Below are 24,076 nucleotides of genomic sequence, written 5' to 3' on the forward strand. Positions count from 1 at the left end.
TCCAGTTCGTCCTGTGAATACCGTTAGTGCCTGAAGTGCCCGACGTCAATGCCCCCAAATAACTTCAGAGCACATTCTAGAAAGTCACAGTCAACTGTCAAGTTCGACACGCCAGCTGCCTCAGATTGGGACAGCATAAATTCAGTCATGTCCTAAAACTTAGAGGGGAGACACTCCGGTCGCATCGGAGTTAGCATGGCTTCAACCGAATTGACTAGCGCGTAAAGGGAGGTTCGCGCATATCCAAGGTCAAACGGCGCAACTCTTACGTACAGAAGTCGGAAAAACCAAGGTGAATCGGTGATGAAGGCCGTCGTGCTGGATACGCTACGCTAGTTGACGTTGATCTTTGAGAAAATTCTCAAAATTTTGACTAAAGGGAAATGATTAGCTGAAGTTGCCGTAAGTCTTCCAAATGGAACGGTGGCTTCTCCACCTTTAATTCTCCACCTTCAATGATTTGAGTAGATTTGTTTCTTAAAATAAGAACTATTGCTCTCTCAACATGTGATATGAATTGCACCGTTAGCTAACAGTACTGTTAGGCCAGCAATGCTCTTGACTAAATCTTCCACCGGCAAGGCACGCGAATACCGGAGATTAATGGCCGCTGGTGATCAGAAAATTTGGCTAGAATCAGCCCCGGCATTATACCGTGGAGATGTCGGAAATTAGGAATGCCGATATGAGCAAATCATTGTCCGTGGGGTGCGGAATCCAAATATGCCCTCCAATCCATGGACCTAAGATTGACTTTGGTGAGTAGATCGAAACTTAAAAGGGATTGGCGATCATATTAAGTCAAATTGCTCGTGGATGCGGCGGTTGCAATTGTAGCTGATGTAACGGCCACGTAACCATCATGTTATTGTAGAACAGCTAAAAAGGTTCTAAAAGAATAACCAGGCCATAGTAGCCCAACAAGAAGCATGACACTATTGGATCGTGCCGGCCCACGGGGTCGTGCCGAGCTCAGCCCAATAAGTTAGAGGTAAATATCTTTTATTTTATTGTTAGTAAATATCTGAGTGATCATAACTTTCTTTTGCAATTCGTAAAGTTTTACGGTCTATGTGTCATTAATTTTTCTTATTCACTGTAACTTTTCTCAATTAAATGTAGGTTTGATCATTTTTGCTTTCGGAACTTTCTTTTAACTTTAGTACGTTACGATGGAAAATCGGTTTTCCAAAGCAAATTTGGCGGACCATGTTTTTTCTCCTTTTATCCAACCCTCATATTGAATTGAAGACCTGTTCCGTAGAAACGCTTATTAGATAACATGAATTCTGTTTGAGAGAGAGGAAAGAAAAAATCGTGAAAAAGTAAAGACGAAAGAGAAAATTAGTAGTGTTAGTTACACATTCGAGTGATTAAGATGGATATAACAAAATGTCACATGTCTAGGAAGCTCTTAAACCCTTCACTAAAAATGAGTTCTAGATCGGTCAAGCGGGTATGGAACATCTAATTTATCATGTCAAGATAGATCGATCAACAATTAGTAATTTAAAAAAAAAATTGAACTTGGTTTCAATATACATTGAGTTTCAAGAATTAATTTCTAATTGAGGGCGAAGATCCACCAATCTTAGCTCGTCCATACGTGATCATATTGTAAAATAAATTGGACAATTAGCCTGCAATTTTTGTCATGCAGTATTCTTTGTACTCTGTAGGATTATTAGTACTTTGAGATGCTAGTCTTGCTAGCGTGACGGTGCTGTTAGATTGAGTTTCTAACGGTGCTATGTTGATCACAATTTTCATTCCAAGAAGAACCAGCTTCTGGATGTTTATAGATTTTATTCTTTACATGAAAAAATAAGACAATTCCCTGACAAGAAAATGAAAATTAAAAACCATTATTTGTTCTTGCTAACTACTTCTCTTGAATCTCCATCTTCATCCTGTCTCTCCTTTGTGAACAACTTTGCAGTATTATCTTCTTCTTTTTTACCTCTACATTTTGTTATAATATGTAATCTCGTAACGCTCATTAAATAGAAATATTCACATTGTACGACATTTTTTTTGATCGAAACAGTGCGCGACGTTTAAGTCTCGGTAAATGTCCCAATATTTATATTTCTTACCACAAACATGAAACTTATGACACTCACTTGATTAAGATAAAACTAATTAATAATCTAAATAAAAGAAATTCACTTTTTATAAAGTGTTGCACTTTTGATGTTACGTCGGAAATTCTTTGTACACTACCATAGTCTTAATTCTAAAAAAAATCATATTTTCTCATACTTTATAATATGTTGCATCCGGTTAGAATAAAACGTCGTCAATGGTGGTGCGACGTTGCAAAACTAAACAAAAATGCAATTTATGACATCGTGTGTACTTGATTACGACGAAATGTAATAAATTTTTATAGAATATTGTAAAATAAAGGAAAATGTAATTTACGATATTTTTTACCTGATCACATCGTCATAACGTAAAATCCCTAGTTTTAATTTTTTTTTTGGTTTTACGAGTTGCATTGATTGAATTTAAGTGGAAAATGTCTTAATAATTTGTGACTCACAAGATGCTATTTCTCTCACAGTGGCTCAAAAGACTGTTATGCTAGCAAAACCCTGATTGATTTAGGAAAAGTGGACAAACAAGTTGTCCAAAATTTCAAGAGTAGCGGTGCGGCCAGCGTCTCCATTTCCTTCAACGCAGGAATGATAAGCGAAGGAATATGGATGGCTATTTATCGTAGCGTGGCATACAAAATTGCCAAAAAGGTCAATTCTCCAACGTTGTACAAAGTTTTTTTTTTTTTTGTCCGCATGGTCCAAAGTCGGACCTGCAGGTCCTTTGCCAAAATATCTTGGCAGTTTTTTTTTTTTTGGTCGAAAAAATATCTTGGCAGTTGGTCGTTGATTTTCCCTTGCAGTTAATGAATAACGTGAGGAACTGCGCTGCGGTATCTAATGCGAGTCCGAGGGTATGACTCGATGACTTTTAAACGCATTCGGGAAGTCAATGCCAAGTTTACCACGTTTGGAGGGATGGTATGGAGAGCCAAATCTCAAGTGTTTTTTTTTTTCTGAATTTTCCACAGACATTGACATCTCGTGTCCTAGACTCTGGACAAGCAAATCAGCGCAGTGTTACTCTGAATTGAAAGTGTTGAGGGATCAAGTGGAAGTGATGTGAGAGTCGAGGTCAATCATCTGACCGTGTTAGTGTTTTAATCATAATTAATCAGACTGTTTTATGTCAAAATATTGAGAGATGAAGTCATTCTGTTGGACGGTGGCTCTGAGATCATCTGGAAACAGCTCCAGGTATCATGGAATTAGTGAAAGCATATAAGTAAACAACGGTTGGGTTTTGTTGGCTTGAAAAAGAAAAAAAAGAAAAAACTGAGCGATGTTTTCCTGCAGATTTCACTAAATCCCCGAGGGGCAAAGTTATCAGCAATTTCTCCAATATAACATTGCTGAAGAATGTCATCTGTTTATTATGTGGGAATTGATGATACGCTTGAGCCTTCTGAGGCGCGAAATCAAGGAGTGGCAGATCTCAGAGAAGGAAAAAATCTGTGCCAGTCTGAAAAGAAACCAGCAGGTGTGAACCTGGAAGACCCAGCCGACCATCTCATACATGGAGTGGACATACGCTTGGTCAGGTAAAACAGCCTGGAGACCCGTCAAGAACGATAGCGCAGTTGACTGCAGCGCGATGCATGTCAGCTGTGACATTCTGAATTTCGACCCACTTTCGGGATTTATGAAATGATATTTTCATCAATGCACTTTCTGTTATATCTCACTCGGAATTGGCCATTCTTAGGAATACTAACCGTTAAGGAATGGCTAGTTAGGATTTTGATACGCACGACCCAAGAACTCGAACCTGGATCGGCACTTCGACCATAAGGATTGACGAGGGGATATTTTGGGCCATTATAGGCCGATCCAAGAATGATTATGGAACAATTTAACAGTATTATACAATTGAGTCACGGGTGATGCCGTTTAATCGTTGTATGCATTCCAAACATTCCAAAATCAATTTCTAACGATCGTGTCGTTAGGAACTAGTGATTGACCCTCGTAATTACATGACAACCGAAGTCACCATGGCTCGAGTAAACTTAAACGTGGATTGATATCAAATCAACCACGGGTCGACACGCGTAAATCCTAAAAACCGCCCGTTAGTTTGAGATACACGAAAGTCGCGTTTGATCGATTTTGACCATGAATTGGAATCCGAACTTGGGTATCGAACTTTCAAGGATATCAAAATTATTATATTGGACTACGCCGCATTAAGCTCGCTTTATTTTCGGTTTGCTCAGAAATTCGCGAAAAAGGGGAAATTAGGCTCGGAAATTTGGAAAAGACGATTTTGCCCCTGTGTGTTCTAGAGTTTATTTGTTGAGTGGAAGGACTTGTTGATATTTTTACCCTAGTGGCCAAAAATCCCCATGGACAATTTTGCCCTTGCCATTTTTGGTTAATTACAAAAATACCCTTCTAGAAGCCTTTTGTCAAGATGCATTTTTAGCCCTTAGATCAATACTTGGGCATCAAGGACTCATCCTAGCTCTCCATTTTGATGAGATATGTTCAGCTCACACACTCTCTCTCTCCTCACTTTTCCCTTGCTCTCTCTCTCTCTCTCTTCATTTCTCTCTCTCTCTTCCTCTCTCTTGGCCGAGACACTCCCCACCACCGTCCACCACCTATCAGCCCTTCACGCCACCACCTTGGACCACCGTGGACCACCGTAAGCCGCCCCCAAGCCGCCGTTCACACCCGGAGCAGCCGCCGTTCGCCGGATCGCCATTTGGGCCGCCGCCGTTCGCCGGAGCTCTTGGCTTGGCCGGGACTGGTGCTGCTGGGTTTGGCTTGATTCTTAGCTTATATTAGTGGTAAGTAACTCCCTAAATCTTGATTAGGTTAGTAGGTTATCAATGGATAGTGTTTAGGGGTTGTTAGGGTAATTTAGGGGTTAATTTAGAGGTTATGATATAAGCTGAATTGAAGAATTGTTGGTGGCTGGATTTAATAATTATGTGGCTGATTTGAATGTTAAGATAGGTAGAATATGTTATTTGAGCTTGATCATATGTTTAATGTTGCTAATTGTGCTTAATTTGGCTAATTATGGTTGTTTAGTGGTTGTTTTAATTAAATTCGTGGGTTAGTCTTGTGGCTGCAATAATCATGTGGTAGTGGCTGAATTGGATGACTTGGACTTTGATCATATGGCCCCCATTGGTTCTAGAATGGTTAAGGTTAATTTTAGGGCTTAATTATCATGATTATGTGCTAATTTAGATCCCACGGTTTGGATTAAATTAGGATGTGATAAAAGTTAATCATATGGCTTATTAGAGATTTGAGATTGATCGGATGACTTTGATTGGCAATCGCATGGCTAATTAGTCGATTATGTGTCGATTAGAGGTTTAATGACGATCGTGTGATGGATTAGTTGTTTAATATTGATCGCATGGTTAATTGGTTTGATCGTATGGTTAATTTATTTAATCATGGCTGATTAGTTGACTACGTCTTGATCGTGTGGTTTGATTGATGATTTCGTGGCCTAGAACGAAAATCGTATGGTTGAAATTTATATTTCATGGTTGATCTCGCACTTGTTGAATAATCGTAGGATTTTAAAAGAGGATCATGTGGTTAATTATGGCTATTGTTGGCTTGGCATAGCATATCGTGATCATATATTGAAGTTTGATACGAAAAACGAGTGCGATTCATGGCAGTTTTATTCGTAGTAAATGGCATGTCATAAACACTTGCATTGGTTAATTAAAGAAGATTAAAATTGGCAATGCATGGTTATTTACGTGTGTGACCATGATGAGTTCCGTCTAAGACGAGTTCTAGACGATGCCCGGCGGAAGTTCGGATGCTGTCTGGTACCCGACTTGTCGGGGGGGGTTCGATCCCAGACATTGCCGATCGCGGTGGAGGCCGGATCGATGCTCCTAAATGGGATGCCGTCCGGTACCCGACTTGTCGAGGGGGTTCGATCCTGGACGTTGCCACGCCCAAAGTAGTGGGGTGATGCCTGGCTATGCCGAAAGACCGGCGGGAGTTCGGTGTGACCTATGGTGGGTCGTTAATAATCTGGACAACTTCGAGTGTTATGTGCATATGGTATGCTTTGAGCTTTATTATAGGATAAAATCGTGAGGCACGGTATGGGACGGGCCGAAGTGATTTCATCTTATAATTGAGACTTGTGTGAATGATTGATTATGTCTGGATTATTATTATTGCTGTTATGCATATTGATAGTTGCCATGGTTGTGATACAAATTGAGACTTGCATAGTATGTGGTACCATTGTCCGTTGGATAGGAACTTAACCTTTTGGTTAGAATGGCATGATTAGGGTGCCGGAGGTACGTATTGCCCTAGTCGAGGCTTAGGCAGTTTACTTATTGAGATTTTATCTCATTCCCCGTTGTTAAACATTTTCAGACCCTCGACCTTGATTATGACTGAGCCTCCACTACATTTCGGGGTACCAACGGAGATGGAGCATTGGGTGACCGAGTACCCAGTAGGTGAGGGTAGGGAGTATCGGAAGTATGAGAGCACGGTTTGGGTCGATGATGGTGAGCGTAGCTTGACAGCTCATAAGTACATGGCTTGGTTTCTGAGAGACGGAGCTCAGACTATTGGTCCTCTCGAGGGGTTTGATGTTCCCCATGACGATGGTTTAGGATTATGGGATCTTATGGAGATTGATCCCCCTGACGGAACTATAGTTAATCCGGAGCCAGAACCGATGGTTACAGAGCCCCCGGCGTGGGTCGAGTGGCCAGAACCTGAATGGGAGTCTTTGCCGTCCGGCTCTTATAGTGAGGCATCTGACCCGGCTTCTCCAGGAGCACCGCCAGGATGTTGTGGAGGTTTTTGATAGGGTTAGAGATCCCTATTTTTTTGGGAGCTCCTCTTTTGAATAGAGTAGTGGAGCAGATCGACCACCCTATCCCTTTTTGAGTATGCGTGGTCTGGGTTTGTGGCTTTTAGGAAGGCTTGTATATTCTATCGTTGTATGTAGTGTTAAGTTTATAAAATGGTTCGTTGGTTTGTTTAAATTCTCTCTCTGTTATCCCGTCGAATGTTTGTGAATGGAGTGTTCGTTTGGCTTCCGTGTATTTTCTCTTATTTCGATGGTAACGGGTCGGCGACGAATCCTGGGAGTCGCATTCTTAACGACCGCGGCGGGATGTTACGTGTTCGTAGGGTACGGGGCGTGACATCCCCGTTTAAGTGGTATCAGAGCAAGGTTAGCTCGGTCCATGTTTGGTCGAGACCTGGAGTGATAAGGAGCGACGATTTTGGGGTAGCTAGTTAGAGAGACTTGCCTTGATCACAAGTTTGTGACGCTTTGTGCGTGCTTTGAGAATATGTGCTTGTGATTGGTAGGCCTGAATTTGCATCATACTGTTATCTACTTATGAGTGCTGAGTGGTTTAGTGCTATTACTAACATTACAGGCGCTCTAAGGTAAGATCTATACCCTTGCTAAGTGTGTACTTATGATGCTTATTTGGGGTGATTGCTTGCTTACAACTGCTTGCTGTAGATCGTTGCCCAGAACTGTTTAAGCCGAGTAGTTGATTTAAGTCTTTAATTCCAGGGTGGAATTATAGCAAGCTTAGGTGTTTGGAGTGATTTCTGTGAGGATGAACGCCCGGGGTAGAGGAACCAGAGGTGCATCGAGTTCGAGAGCCAGAACTGCAGAGGATCCTAGAGTTGATGGGGTTTTAAGGGCTCTAGAGGCGATTGGACAGTTAATAGGCTTGCAGACTCAAGAACGAACTGCTGCTGCTGCTGCTGAGGCTGCTGCCGCCGCCGCTCAGAATAATCCGGGGAATGGAAATGGAAATGAGAATTGCCAAATGCACAAGTTGGTGGAGCAGTTCTTGAAACTTAAGCCATCAAAGTTTGACGGGAAAGGTGATCCCGAGGCTGCCACTTGCTGGGTTGAGGAATTGGAAAAGGCCTTTGCACTTCTGGGGTGCACGGAGGAGGAAAAGGTGACTTTGGCTGTGTATCAACTTCAAGATAATGCTAATGATTGGTGGAAGGCCACTCGAGAAAGAATTTTCCCAGTGGGCACTGTGCCGAACTGGACCGGCTTCGTCGATGCCTTTAATGGAAAGTACTTTTCTGAGAGTGCTTAAGAACAGAAGATGGCAGAATTCTTACGGCTTCGCCAGAATCAGATGACTGTGGATCAGTATGAGGCGGAATTTGCTAGGTTATCAAAGTTTGCACCGAGGATGGTCGAGAATCCTTTGGATAAGGCAAGAAGGTTTCGAGATGGTTTAAAGCCGGAACTTCGCAGCCGACTGATACCCCTGAACCTTAGGGATTACAACGAGCTTTATGAGCGGGCTCAGATGATTGAGAGAGATATGACCGAGAGGAATGCCGCATCTGGATCGCGGTTTATACCGGCTAGAGATAATCGTAACTTTGGAAAGAAACCTATGAATGGGAATAAGCGGTTTGTCCCTCATGTTAAAAGGAATATCGTAAAGCCGACCTACTATTCTGGAACTCCGTGTCGATTTTGCGGAAGAAGGCATGGGAATGGCCCTTGCCCTGGCAGGAATGGAACTTGCTTTGGATGTGGCCAGCATGGTCACCAAGTGAAGGATTGCCCGAATCGACAAGTTAGGTCGCCATTTCAACCACAACAACCTCGGATGGGGAATCAGGCTGGAACCGCTCCGCAGAATAATCAGAATCGACCCCCAGCACAAGGAAGAGTCTATGCTATGGCTCGCAAAGAGGCGGAGGATGCGCCTGGCGTGGTCACAGGTACGGTCTCTTTATGTGATCATGCTGCTTATGCCTTGTTTGATCCGGGAGCATCGCAATCATTTGTGTCAGAACAATTTGTTAGATTGACTGGGATTGAACCGAAACCGTTAGAAGTAATGTTGCATGTTACTACTCCTCTAAAGGATAAAGTGCTAATCTCAGTAGGATGCTCGAACTGTAAGATAGTCATTGGTGGTAGAGAGGAATTAATTGATTTGGTGGTGTTGGCTATGTTTGATTTTGACGTCATTATTGGTATGGATTGGCTAGTAAAACAAAGGGCCATGATGGACTGTAGTAGAAAGGTGATCCAATTTAATCCTGTTGGTCATCCTCGATATGAATTTGTGGGAAACCGAGGAGGAACCTCGATTCCTTGGATTTCGTCGCTTGAGGTGACTAAGTTGTTGGATGAAGGATGCCAAGGTTACCTAGCGACTGTTTTTGACTCCTTGGTTGAGGAGCCAAGGCTAGAGGACATAGCCGAGGTGTGTAACTTTCCCGATGTCTTTCCTAAGGAATTGACGGGATTGCCACCTGAAAGGGAAGTGGAGTTTGTAATTGAGTTGGCCCCTGGGACGGAGCCAATCTCTAGAGCACCCTACAGAATGGCCTTATCAGAATTGAAGGAGTTAAAAGTTCAGATGCAAGAACTGCTAGACAAGGGATTCATTCGTCCAAGTGCGTCACCGTGGGGAGCACCGGTGTTGTTCGTCAGAAAGAAAGATGGTTCGTTGCGTTTGTGCATCGATTATCGGCAGTTGAACCAAGTGACCATCAAGAACAAGTATCCATTACCAAGAATAGATGACTTGTTTGATCAACTGCAAGGGGCTTCGGTATTTTCCAAGATAGACTTAAGAACGGGCTACCATCAGTTAAGGATTAAAAATGAGGATATACCGAAGACGGCATTTCGTACAAGATATGGACATTACGAGTTTACGGTTATGCCGTTCGGATTGACTAATGCCCCAGCTGCTTTTATGGATTTGATGAATCGGGTATTCAAGGAGTTTTTGGATTTATTCGTTATAATGTTCATCGACGACATATTGATATACTCGAAAAGTCCCGAGGAGCATGAGCAACATTTAAGAATGGTTCTACGGACCTTAAGAGTGTTGAGGAAAACTCCTATTGATTTTGAAGTTGACAAAACCTTCTATATTTTTGTAAATCTGATACTTGTTCTGAACAATTTTATTCCAGGTCTGTATATTCTGGAAGCTCAGAAGAAAGTTATTCAGACTTTACAAACTGTCAAGTATGTTTTTGAAGACCCACATAATCTAGGTTCTGAGATTCAGACGCAGAAGTTATTCAGATGCAGATGCAGAAGCAGAAGTTATTCAGATGCAGATGCAGACGAAGAAATTATTCAGACGCAGAAATTCTTCAGACGCAGACGCTGAAATTCTTCAGACGCAGACGCAGAATTTCTTCAGACGCAGAATTCAGAACATATCACAACAGCTAGTAATCTGGCATGGATTTCACAGAAGGAATGTTCTGATTGTCTCAATCTGAATCAGATTGATTGACAAATCAAACATCACGACAAGAATGCATTACAACGGACAAAGCTCTACTTATGGAAACCAAGATTCTGATTGTATGGGCGAGCAGAATCAGCGGGATTCAGAATCTGTCAACCAACGGCTACTCAATCCTTATACAAATCTGTCCAAGGTGAAGATTGGAAGATGATCCTCTGAAAGCTGTCCAACGGCTAGTTTGGAAGTAGAGGAGTATTTAAGGAGATCAACGAGCAGCAGAAGGTAGAACAGAATCAAGAATCAACAAGTCCAAAGTCTGAGCATACTCCAATCATTTCTCTTGTCGTTCTGAGCAAAACATTAAGATCTTGAGGAATACTTTGTAAGAGTGATTGTGTGAGATAGAGAGTCCTATCATACACAAGAGTATTGACTCTCAGAAGTTTTAATTCCTTTTGATTACATAGTGAAATCCAGCCAGTAGGCTGTAAGCGTGGGAGAGTGGACGTAGGCTTGCTATAAGCCGAACCACTATAAACTTGTGTGCAGTTTTTCTATCCCTTAACTCTTACTTTACATACTGCACATCAAGAGCACCGTCTATATAATCTGTCTTGAATCTGAATTTTATTCAGACTCTTCTGTGATTTACTTTGTTTCCGCATAAATTTTCTAAAATTGTTTTAGAACACCTATTCACCCCCCTCTAGGTGATCCTTGCTAGCTACATCAAAGAGAACACGCACTCTACGCTAAGTTTAGTAAGTGTGAGTTCTGGCTGAATCGTGTAGCATTTCTTGGACATGTGATCTCTGGGGATGGAATTTCAGTGGATCCAACTAAGATAGAGGCAGTTACGAATTGGCCGAGACCTACGACAGTGACAGAAGTTCGGAGTTTTCTAGGACTAGCTGGCTATTATAGAAGATTCGTGGAAAGGTTCTCCGCGATAGCCACTCCTTTGACTCGCTTATTAAAGAAGGAAACAAAGTTTGAATGGACGGATAAGTGCGAGAGAAGTTTCCAAGAGCTTAAGCATAAGATGACTACCGCACCAGTATTGATAATACCCTCAGGTCCTGGAGGATACGAGATTTACAGTGATGCGTCGCTGAAGGGATTAGGGTGTGTTTTAATGCAACATGGAAGAGTTGTTGCATACGCATCGCGACAGTTGAGACCTCACGAGATGAACTACCCGACACATGATTTAGAACTTGCGGCCATCATCTTTGCACTTAAAATTTGGAGGCATTATTTATGTGGAGAAAGGTTTCAAATCTACACGGATCATCAGAGTTTGAAATATTTATTTTCTCAGAAAGAATTGAATATGAGACAACGCCGATGGATGGAACTTCTAAACGATTACGACTGCGACATCTTATACCACCCGGGAAAGGCTAACAAAGTAGCGGATGCACTTAGTCGGAAATCGAGCATCGCGCATTTGATGATTAAAGAATGGACTTTACTCGAAGGAGTACGAGATTCTGAATTTAAGTTTGAGGTAAGTCACCTCTCAAGCTTGTTAGCCACTTTAAGGATTGAACCAGAGATTCAGGCTAAAATTAAGGCATTACAATCTACGGACCCCGATATTCAAAAGATTCTGCAAATGGACGAAACTAAGAGAAATGTTGACTTTCAAGTATCCGAGGACGGAATCTTGAAGTTTCGTGGACGTTTGTGCGTGCCCAATGACGTAGAGCTTAAGGAGGAAATCTTGGCAGAAGCTCACTGTAGCAACTATAGCATTCATCCGGGTAGCACAAAAATGTATCAAAATTTGCGTCAACACTACTGGTGGAACGGGATGAAAGTGGATGTAGCCAAGCATGTGGCCCGGTGTTTGACGTGCCAACAAGTAAAGACGCAGCATTGTAAGCCCGGTGGACAGCTGCAACCCTTGGAAATTCCAGAGTGGAAATGGGAGCATGTTACCATGGACTTCGTTATGGGATTACCGAGGAGCCAGAGAGGTCACGATTCCATTTGGGTTATCGTCGACAGATTGACTAAGTCGGCACATTTTCTGGCAGTGCGAAAGGATTTCGCAATGGATAAGTATGCCGAGCTGTATATGCGACAGATAGTCCGTCTTCATGGAGTACCAGTAACTATTACGTCGGACAGAGACCCTAAGTTTACCGCAACCTTTTGGAAGAGTCTTCAGACGGCTATGGGAACGAAGTTACAGTATAGTATAGCATATCATCCGCAGACAGATGGTCAGTCTGAAAGGACGATTCAGACACTCGAGGACATGTTACGAGCTTGTGTGATAGATTTTAAAGGCGGATGGGAAGAACAGTTACATTTAGTTGAGTTTGCCTACAATAATAGTTATCAGCAAAGCATCAGAATGGCACCATTTGAAGCGTTATATGCCAGAGCGTGCAGAACACCAGTTTGTTGGGATGAAGTTGGTGAAAGGAGTATTACGGGTCCAGAATTGGTAGAACAGTCAGTTGAGGCAGTTAAGGTCATTCGAGAAAGACTAAAAACTGCTCAAAGTCGTCAGAAAAATTATGCAGATAAACGGCGTAGACCTCTAGAGTTTCAAGAAGGAGATCATGTTTTCCTCAAGGTATCACCAATGCGAGGAACATCTCGGTTTGTTAAGAAAGGGAAGTTAAGCCCGAGGTACGTAGGCCCGTTTGAAATATTGGAAAGAATTGGAATTTTAGCCTATCGACTTGCTTTGCCGCCGAATTTATCTCAGATTCATAATGTATTCCACGTGTCCATGCTAAGGAAGTATGAACCAGATCCGACCCACGTGCTGAATTATGAAGAAATAGACGTGGACGACAAGGTGTCGTACGTGGAAAAGCCTATTCGGATAGAAGACAGAAAAGAACAAATTCTACGGAATAAAACAATCCCGTTGGTCAAAGTAGTCTGGCAACATCATGGAACGGAAGGAGCCACGTGGGAAAGTGAAGAAATCATGAGGCGTCAGCACCCCCATTTGTTTGAATAGTTTGGGTTTGGTTGTAAATTTCGAGGACGAAATTTTTGTAAGGGGGGAAGAATTGTGACATTCTGAATTTCGACCCACTTTCGGGATTTATGAAATGATATTTTCATCAATGCACTTTCTGTTATATCTCACTCGGAATTGGCCATTCTTGGGAATACTAACCGTTAGGGAATGGCTAGTTACGATTTTGATACGCACGACCCAAGAACTCGAACCTAGATCGGCACTTCGACCATAAGGATTGACGAGGGGATATTTTGGGCCATTATAGGCCGATCCAAGAATGATTATGGAACAATTTAACAGTGTTATACAATTGAGTCACGGGTGATGCCGTTTAATCGTTGTATGCATTCCAAACGTTCCAAAATCAATTTCTAACGATCGTGTCGTTAGGAACTAGTGATTGACCCTCGTAATTACATGACAACCGAAGTCACCATGGCTCGAGTAAACTTAAACGTGGATTGATATCAAATCAACCACGGGTCGACACGCGTAAACCCTAAAAACCGCCCGTTAGTTTGAGATACACGAAAGTCGCGTTTGATCGATTTTGACCATGAATTGGAATCCGAACTTGGGTATCGAACTTTCAAGGATATCAAAATTATTATATTGGACTACGCCGCATTAAGCTCGCTTTATTTTCGGTTTGCTCAGAAATTCGCGAAAAAGGGGAAATTAGGCTCGGAAATTTGGAAAAGACGATTTTGCCCCTGTGTGTTCTAGAGTTTATTTGTTGAGTGAAAGGACTTGTTGATATTTTTACCCTAGTGGCCAAAAATCCCCATGGACAATTTTGCCCTTGCCATTTTTGGTTAATTACAAAAAATACCCTTCTAGAAGCCTTTTGTCAAGATGCATTTTTAGCCCTTAGATCAATACTTGGGCATCAAGGACTCATCCTAGCCCTCCATTTTGATGAGATATGTTCAGCTCACACTCTCTCTCTCCTCACTTTTCCCTTGCTCTCTCTCTCTCTCTTCATTTCTCTCTCTCTCTTCCTCTCTCTTGGCCGAGACACTCCCCACCACCGTCCACCACCTATCAGCCCCTCACGCCACCACCTTGGACCACCGTAAGCCGCCCCCAAGCCGCCGTTCACACCCGGAGCAGCCGCCGTTCGCCGGATCGCCATTTGGGCCGCCGCCGTTCGCCGGAGCTCTTGGCTTGGCCGGGACTGATGCTGCTGGGTTTGGCTTGATTCTTAGCTTATATTAGTGGTAAGTAACTCCCTAAACCTTGATTAGGTTAGTAAGTTACCAATGGATAGTGTTTAGGGGTTGTTAGGGTAATTTAGGGGTTATTTTAGGGGTTAATTTAGAGGTTATGATATAAGCTGAATTGAAGAATTGTTGGTGGCTGGATTTAATAATTATGTGGCTGATTTGAATGTTAAGATAGGTAGATTATGTTATTTGAGCTTGATCATATGTTTAATGTTGCTAATTGTGCTTAATTTGGCTAATTATGGTTGTTTAGTGGTTGTTTTAATTAAATTCGTGGGTTAGTCTTGTGGCTGCAATAATCATGTGGTAGTGGCTGAATTGGATGACTTGGACTTTGATCATATGGCCCCCATTGGTTCTAGAATGGTTAAGGTTAATTTTAGGGCTTAATTATCATGATTATGTGCTAATTTAGATCCCACGGTTTGGATTAAATTAGGATGTGATAAAAGTTAATCATATGGCTTATTAGAGATTTGAGATTGATCGGATGACTTTGATTGGCAATCGCATGGCTAATTAGTCGATTATGTGTCGATTAGAGGTTTAATGACGATCGTGTGATGGATTAGTTGTTTAATATTGATCGCATGGTTAATTGGTTTGATCGTATGGTTAATTTATTTAATCATGGCTGATTAGTTGACTACGTCTTGATCGTGTGGTTTGATTGATGATTTCGTGGCCTAGAACGAAAATCGTATGGTTGAAATTTATATTTCATGGTTGATCTCGCACTTGTTGAATAATCGTAGGATTTTAAAAGAGGATCATGTGGTTAATTATGGCTATTGTTGGCTTGGCATAGCATATCGTGATCATATATTGAAGTTTGATACGAAAAACGAGTGCGATTCATGGCAGTTTTATTCGTAGTAAATGGCATGTCATAAACACTTGCATTGGTTAATTAAAGAAGATTAAAATTGGCAATGCATGGTTATTTACGTGTGTGACCATGATGAGTTCCGTCTAAGACGAGTTCTAGACGATGCCCGGCGGAAGTTCGGATGCTGTCTGGTACCCGACTTGTCGGGGGGGGGGGGGTTCGATCCCAGACATTGCCGATCGCGGTGGAGGCCGGATCGATGCTCCTAAATGGGATGCCGTCCGGTACCCGACTTGTCGAGGGGGTTCGATCCTGGACGTTGCCACGCCCAAAGTAGTGGGGTGATGCCTGGCTATGCCGAAAGACCGGCGGGAGTTCGGTGTGACCTATGGTGGGTCGTTAATAATCTGGACAACTTCGAGTGTTATGTGCATATGGTATGCTTTGAGCTTTATTATAGGATAAAATCGTGAGGCACGGTATGGGACGGGCCGAAGTGATTTCATCTTATAATTGAGACTTGTGTGAATGATTGATTATGTCTGGATTATTATTATTGCTGTTATGCATATTGATAGTTGCCATGGTTGTGATACAAATTGAGACTTGCATAGTATGTGGTACCATTGTCCGTTGGATAGGAACTTAACCTTTTGGTTAGAATGGCATGATTAGGGTGCCGGAGGTACGTATTGCCCTAGTCGAGGCTTAGGCAGTTTACTTATTGAGATTTTATCTCATTCCCCGTTGTTAAACATTTTCAGACCCTCGACCTTGATTATGACTGAGCCTCCACTACGTTTCGGGGTACCAACGGAGATGGAGCATTGGGTGACTGAGTACCCAGTAGGTGAGGGTAGGGAGTATCGGAAGTATGAGAGCACAGTTTGGGTCGATGATGGTGAGCAGTACTTGACAGCTCATAAGTACATGGCTTGGTTTCTGAGAGACGGAGCTCAGACTATTGGTCCTCTCGAGGGGTTTGATGTTCCCCATGACGATGGTTTAGGATTATGGGATCTTATGGAGATTGATCCCCCTGACGGAACTGTAGTTAATCCGGAGCCAGAACCGATGGTTACAGAGCCCCCGGCGTGGGTCGAGTGGCCAGAACCTGAATGGGAGTCTTTGCCGTCCGGCTCTTATAGTGAGGCATCTGACCCGGCTTCTCCAGGAGCACCGCCAGGATGTTGTGGAGGTTTTTGATAGGGTTAGAGATCCCTATTTTTTTGGGAGCTCCTCTTTTGAATAGAGTAGTGGAGCAGATCGACTACCCTATCCCTTTTTGAGTATGCGTGGTCTGGGTTTGTGGCCTTTAGGAAGGCTTGTATATTCTATCGTTGTATGTAGTGTTAAGTTTATAAAATGGTTCGTTGATTTGTTTAAATTCTCTCTCTGTTATCCCGTTGAATGTTTGTGAATGGAGTGTTCGTTTGGCTTCCACGTATTTTCTCTTATTTCGATGGTAACAGGTCGGCGACGAATCCTGGGAGTCGCATTCTTAACGACCGCAGCGGGATGTTACGTGTTCGTAGGGTACGGGGTGTGACATCAGCGCAGCGCGATGCATGTTAGCACAGCTGCAATCACGTAGCAATGCACATAAGGTCTCTTGCCGAAAGCAGTGCCCCACAGTATGAGGGAAGCGGCCATTAGCACAGCTGCAATCACGTAGCAATGCACATAAGGTCTCTTGCCGAAAGCAGTGCCCCACAGTATGAGGGAAGCGGCCATTATCGAGTAAGTCATCGCAATAGTGTCGGAGATGATGAACCACTTGAGACTAATGCTTGACCGGAGAAGGGCCACTCCTTGGCCTGGGCCAGCGTTATTGTTATAACCGCCGGGCATTGTGAAAACTGCTGCAAACGTCATAGCTGTGATGAGTGTCACGATCATCAATAACGTCTGACAGTTTTGCCTATAAGTTTGTCCTGAATCCAAGACACCGGCTTTTTGTTCATCTGAACTGGGGAGAAATCATCCTTGTAAATTCCAATGATGTGGGAGGTGTAGCTGTCGCCAATTCACCATCGCAACCTGCAAGTGAAAGGAAGACATTTTAGATTTCGAAACACGGTCCGGAGATTTCATAAATTTCATAGAATTACGGCCGGGCAATGGTATACTTACCAAAGGAATTACATGTGTTTCCTTGGTTAGCTCATCTATGTCGAAGGCAATTTCGCCTTTTACGTTCCGAGCTGTTTGATCAACTCTTGCATCGCACAACAGGTAAGCCGCAATCCAACTTCTCCTTTCCATGATCGTTAAATGCAAAGGAGTATTGCCGTTGGGATGGGGCTGATTTATTAGGCCCTCGAGCTCGTAGGTTTCCAATATGCATCTGACAACATTTGCTTTCCCACTTAGCACTGCAACATGAAGAATGTTTTGGCCCTTTAAATCTACCAATTCCGCAGCATCTGGGCATTGCCGAATAATCTCTTTTATAACCTTGGCATGACCATTACTCGCTTCTGCATGAAGTGATGAAAAACCATCCATGTCCACCACATATGCACTCGAGATATCGAGCTCTAACAATTGCCGGACCAATTTGTGGTATCCAGGAAAAGCTGCATAGTAGAGAGGGGTTCTGCCGTGGTGGTCAGCTTCTTTGATCAGCTCCAGCTTTGCTCATAGGAGGGTTTTCACTATATCTGTGATACATGAACAAAATATTCTTTAAAGCGTGCAGAACTTGCAAGTATTGGGGTTGAGCAATATCTAATGGAAGTTGAAAAGATTTTTTCCTTTCTATAAGCAGATATGCCAAATTTTCCATCAGTAGATGCCAGGACTCTGTTGCTACATCAGATTACATGATAGTTGAACTCGGTACAAGAACTTAGCATCTTTGTTAATACTTTAGAGCATGATATCTTGCAGGTCAAGGAATAGAGAGTTACTAGAATGTATTGTGCTCACAGTAGCGTGTAAGGCCGTTTGGCCATCTGATCCACCGTTCGCAGATAAAGGGCACGATGTCAAGATCCAATTTACAATCTCTTCCATGCCCCCTCTAGCAGCCAGGTACAATGGGGATTCTCCCGCACTATTTTCGTAAAGTACAAAGTGAGAGTCGGCTTTTATTAACAACCTAACCACTTGTGAGTGACCGTTTCTGATCGCCTCATTTAGGGCTGTGTTGTTCCTTCTATTTCCTTGTCTTAGCATCTCAAAATTGCGGTCATAGCCGCTTTCAATGTCTAGCTGAGAAGGAGCGGTGGATGTGATCTCTGTGACCAGAAACTTCACAACAGAAAGATGGCCACCCCCTGAAGCCACATGCAGAGGAGTGTCTCCCTCGGAATTCGGCTGCACGAGAAGGGACTTGCATTGACTATAGATCTCCTCGAAAACCGGTCTTTGTCCAAATCTAGCGGCAACATGGAGGGCTGTGTTTCCTTGAGGAGTGCGCCCTAGGAGTACGCTCGGATCTCTACCGAGAAGCTCCTTGAGGGAGCGAATATCACCAGAGCTAGCATATCCTCGGGAGAGGAATAAACTACGGTCGCTCCGATTGTATAGATGGTAATACCGGTTTCCCGGAAAGGGGGAGTAATTTGACAGAAAGGTTCCAACTTGGAGAATAAGTTTGCTTTCCATCGCCTCAGCCAAAGACCCTTGCCAGTCTAAATAGTCGATAAACGCCTTCCAGTTCGTCCTGTGAATACCATTAGTGCCTGAAGTGCCCAACGTCAATGCCCCCAAATAACTTCAGAGCACATTCTAGAAAGTCACAGTCAACTGTCAAGTTCGACACGCCAGCTGCCTCAGATTGGGACAGCATAGGTTCAGTCATGTCCTAAAACTTAGAGCGGAGACACTCCAGTGGCATCGTAGTCAGCATGGCTTCAACCGAATTGACTAGCGCGTAAAGGGAGGTTCGCGCATATCCAAGGTCAAATGGCGCAACTCTTACGTCCAGAAGTTGGAAAAAACAAGGTGAATCGGTGATGAAGGCCGTCGTGCCGGATACGCTAGTTGACGTTGATTTTTCAGAAATTTCTCAAAATTTTGACTAAAGGGAAATGATTAGCTGAAGTTGCCGTAAGTCTTCCAAATGGAACGGTGGCTTCTCCACCTTTAATTCTCCACCTTCAATGATTTGAGTAGATTTGTTTCTTAAAATAAGAACTATTGCTCTCTCAACATGTGATATGAATTGCACCGTTAGCTAACAGTACTGTTAGGCCAGCAATGCTCTTGACTAAATCTTCCACCGGCAAGGCACGCGAATACTGGAGATTAATGGCCGCTGGTGATCAGAAAATTTGGCTAGAATCAGCCCTGGCGTTATACCGTGGAGATGTCGGAAATCAGGAATGCCGATATGAGCAAATCATTGTCTGTGGGGTGCGGAATCCAAATATGCCCTCCAATCCATGGACCTAAGATTGACTTTGGTGATTAGATCGAAACTTAAAAGGGATTGGCGATGATATTGAGTCAAATTGCTCGTGGATGCGGCGGTTGCAATTGTAGCTGATGTAACGGCCATGTAACCATCATGTTATTGTAGAACAGCTAAAAAGGTTCTAAAAGAATAACCAGGCCATAGTGGCCCAACAAGAAGCATGACACTATTGGACCGTGCCGGCCCACGGGGTCGTGCCGAGCTCAGCCCAATAAGTTAGAGGTAAATATCTTTTATTTTATTGTTAGTAAATATCTGAGTGATCATAACTTTCTTTTGCAATTCGTAAAGTTTTACGGTCTATGTGTCATTAATTTTCTTATTCACTGTAACTTTTCTCAATTAAATGTAGGTTTGATCATTTTTGCTTTTGGAACTTTCTTTTAACTTTAGTACGTTACGATGGAAAATCGGTTTTCGAAAGCAAATTTGGCGGACCATGTTTTTTCTCCTTTTATCCAACCCTCATATTGAATTGAAGACCTGTTCCGTAGAAACGCTTATTAGATAATACAAATTCCCTTTGAAAGAGAGGAAAGAAAAAATTGCTAAAATATAAAGACGAAAGAGAAAATTAATTGTGTTAGTTACACATACGAGTGATTAAGATGGATATAACAAAATGTCACATGTCTAGGCTTCTCTTAAACCCTTCACTAAAATGAGTTCTAGATCGGTCAAGTGGCTATGGAACATCTAATTTATCATGTCAAGATAGATCGATCAACAATTAGTAACTTAAAAAATTTGAACTTGGGTTCAATATATATTGAGTTTCAAGAATTAATTTCTAATTAAGGGCGAAGATCCACCAATCTTAGCTCGTTCATACGTGATCATATTGTAGATTAAATTGGACAATTAGCCTGCAATTTTTGTCATGCAGTATTCTCTGTACTCTGTAGGATTGTTAATACTTTGAGATAATAATCTTGCTAGCGTGACGGTGCTGTTAGATTGTGTTTCTAACGGTGCTATGTTGATCACAATTTTCATTCCAAGAAGAACCAGCTACTGGATGTTTATAGATTTTGTTCTTTTCATGAAAAAATAAGACAATTCCCTGACAAGAAAATGAAAATTAAAAACCATTATTTGTTCTTGCTAACTACTTCTCTTGAATCTCCATCTTCATCCTGTCTCTCCATTGTGCACAACTTTGCAGTATGATCTTTTTTTTTTTTAGCTCTACATTTTGTTATAATATGTAATCTCGTAACACTCATTAAATAGAAATATTCACATTGTACAACATTTTTTTTGGTCGAAACATTGCACGACGTTTAAGTCTCGGTAAATGTCCCAATATTTATATTTCTTACAATAAACAAGAAACTTATGACACTCACTTGATTAAGATAAAACTAAGTAATAATCTAAATAAAAGAAATTTGCCTTTTATAAAGTGTTGCACTTACGACGTTATGTCGGAAATTCTTTGTATACTACCATAGTCTTAATTCTAAAAAAAATCATATTATCTCATACTTTATAATATATTGCACTCGGTTAGAATAAAATGTCGTCAGTGGTGGTGCGACATTGCAAAACTATACAAAAATGCAATTTATGACGTCGTGTGTACTTTTTTTTTTGGTCTAAACGTCATGTGTACTTGATTACGACGAAATGTAATAAATTTTTATAAAATATTGTAAAATAAAGGAAAATGTAATTTACGATATTTTTTACTTGATCACATCCTCATAGCGTAAAATCCCAAGTTTTAATTTTTTTGTTTTTGGGTTTTACGAGTTGCATTGATTGAATTTAAGTGGAAAATATCCTAATAATTTGTAGTTCACAATATTCTGTTTCTCTCGTAGTGACTCAAAAGACTGTTATGCTAGCAATGTCCTGATTGATTTAGAAAAATTGGCAAACAAGTTGTCCAAAATTTCAAGAGTAACGGTGCGGCCAGAGTCTCCATTTACTTCAACGCAGGAATGATAGGTGAAGGAATATGGGTGGCTATTTATCGTACCGTGGCATACCAAATTACCAAAAAGGTCAATTCTCCAACGTTGTACAAAGTCTTCTTTTTTTTTTTGTCCGCATGGTCCAAAGTCGGATCTGCAGGTCCTCTGCCAAAATATCTTGGCAGTTGGTTGTTGATTTTCCCGGGCCACTCAAAGCGCCATGCCAAACGCCTACTTCCCGTTGCATGTCCAAGAACTCCACCATCTCCACCACCACTTTCTCAATATCCAACTCTGCCGCCGCAAACAATGCTCTCTCGCCGGCCTCATTCACGCTCCCCACCATCTCTCTATCTTCTTTCCACAGTAAAATCCCCATCTTCTTATCCCCACTCCTCTGCGTCTCGTGCAGCGCTGTGTTCCCTCCCTTGTTCTTCAACCTCAGCAAGCTGCTTTTGATCCCGGTCACGCCCCATCTTCCATCTCCTTCATCTGCCACATGCCTGGCGTGTCGGTGGTGGGCGTCCCCCGTGCAGCCTGGCCTTGGAGAGGATGGCCTCCACGATGTGAGAGCAGCCTGTCAGCGCTGCGACGTGGAGTGGCGTGTCGCCGCAGGAGTTGGGCTTGGCTGTGAGCTGGGGGCACTTCCGGAGGACCTACTGGATGAAGTCCTTGTGGCCCGACTCCGCCGCGAGGTGGACGAGATTGTTGCCCTTGCGGGTCTCTAGTAGGAGGCGGTCCAGTAGGGCTTCCTCTTCTGTATTGCCTCCATGTTTCTGGCGGATCGAGTTCTCGAGGCCAGTGAAGTTGCCTTCTCTGGCTGCTTTGTACATACTCGAGTCCACGTACTTCTTTGGGGGTTTAATGTCCTCCTCCATCTTCAACTCTTCTTCTTCTCGAATTGCAGAGCTCATTTTTAGCGTGTGGAGAAAGCTAATGATGGAGTTATTGAGTTGTGAGGAAGAGATGAACGATGGTGGAGTCGCGTGCTATAAGATTTATATGGCTTCGTGCGTGGTTATTGTGTGCCACTTTCGAGGTAAGTTTCGAAGTATAAGCCTTATACGTCTTTGATTTGTGAGCGTGACTCTTAACCGTACCTCCAAATTTTTGTGTGAACCGAAAACTACCAATTATCAAGAGATTAGTCAACTAATTAAGCATCTTGACATGAGCATCGTTCAGTCAGCACGTTCCCACTCGATTGATACTGTTGAGAAGGGGACTTACTTAGGACACGAGATGAAGAGATGGCCTTAGAGATTGTGGTCGAGGGGCTCGACTGGGACGACGAGGGCCTGGTCACCCACCGGAAGCTCTTCGAAGCTGGTCTTGCTCCTTTCCGGCCTTGGAAATACAGGGTATTGAAGAAACACCGCCTCTCTCTCTCCCCTTTTTCTAGATTTGTTCCTTCTTAGCCGCCATCTCCAGATTTTTTCAGAGGAAAATCAGCCAACAACTGCCAACTTGCTTAGTGAAAATGCTTGAGGACTCCACCAACTAAGGAGACTGCTTATAAATAGGTGGCTCCCCTTTTCAATTGCGCCAATGTAGAGAGAAAAGAAAGAGTGAAGAAAATATGTTGCCAAATTGCTTAATAAATACTTTGGGACTCTACCGACTTAGGACTACTTACAAATAGATGACTTAGGACTACTTATAAATAGGTGGATTCCCTTATTAATTGCATCAATATAGAGAGAAAAGAAAGAGCGAAGAAAATTTACGTGAGGGTTGTAGGAGAGTGTCTCCATTTGTGAGAAAATGTATGCACCAGGGACCTTGACAAGCTGCTTCTGTTTCAATGAGACGATGTTAAAGTGGCATCTTATCAAGGTCAACCCGTCGGAAAACTTGGTGTACCATTGGGTAAAGTAACCAAAACCCGTCGGCGTTACTAGGACATGATTAAGTGCCAACAGGTTAGTTAAAAACCAAATCCATCACCTATGCGTGGATTGTCACCTCATTCAGTATATTGATTTTATTATCATTCTTGATATACTTAGGTAGACAAATGCTATTCTATGAAACTTTCGAGTTTTGGTACAAAATAGATGAGTGAGGATGGTCTAAAAAATCGATACATTAAACGGCAAGATAAATTAGAACCGAGCGTTTAAAATGTGGACCACATTGAGCACCCAGTTCAAGTTGGTAGTTATGATTTTGTCCTCCCAATTTTATTGGGCTACCTAGCGCCGTTTTCATAAGATTCTTAGGTCTAGCCTTGACAATTATGCATTCATCACATGATCATATAAGAAAGAAGTCTTACTATAGAAAAAACGGGGGGTTTTGGTACAAATCTTATGGAGCTTCATGCCGCAAGTCGACCGACCCCAACTTGGCCA

The 24,076-nt window shown here is 42.4% G+C and overlaps 1 pseudogene; it reads right to left on the bottom strand.

Annotated features, from left to right (window-relative positions):
* Nucleotides 1-3,279: 3,279 nt before the first annotated feature.
* Nucleotides 3,280-22,636, bottom strand: LOC115675172 (protein ACCELERATED CELL DEATH 6-like; annotated as a pseudogene).
* Between the last annotated feature and the right edge of the window lie 1,440 nt (nucleotides 22,637-24,076).

The sequence above is a fragment of the Syzygium oleosum genome, unplaced genomic scaffold (genome assembly GCF_021117445.2).
Source record: "Syzygium oleosum isolate NSW1041296 unplaced genomic scaffold, Sole_v2.1 Sole_v2.13, whole genome shotgun sequence".
Lineage (NCBI taxonomy): Eukaryota > Viridiplantae > Streptophyta > Magnoliopsida > Myrtales > Myrtaceae > Syzygium > Syzygium oleosum.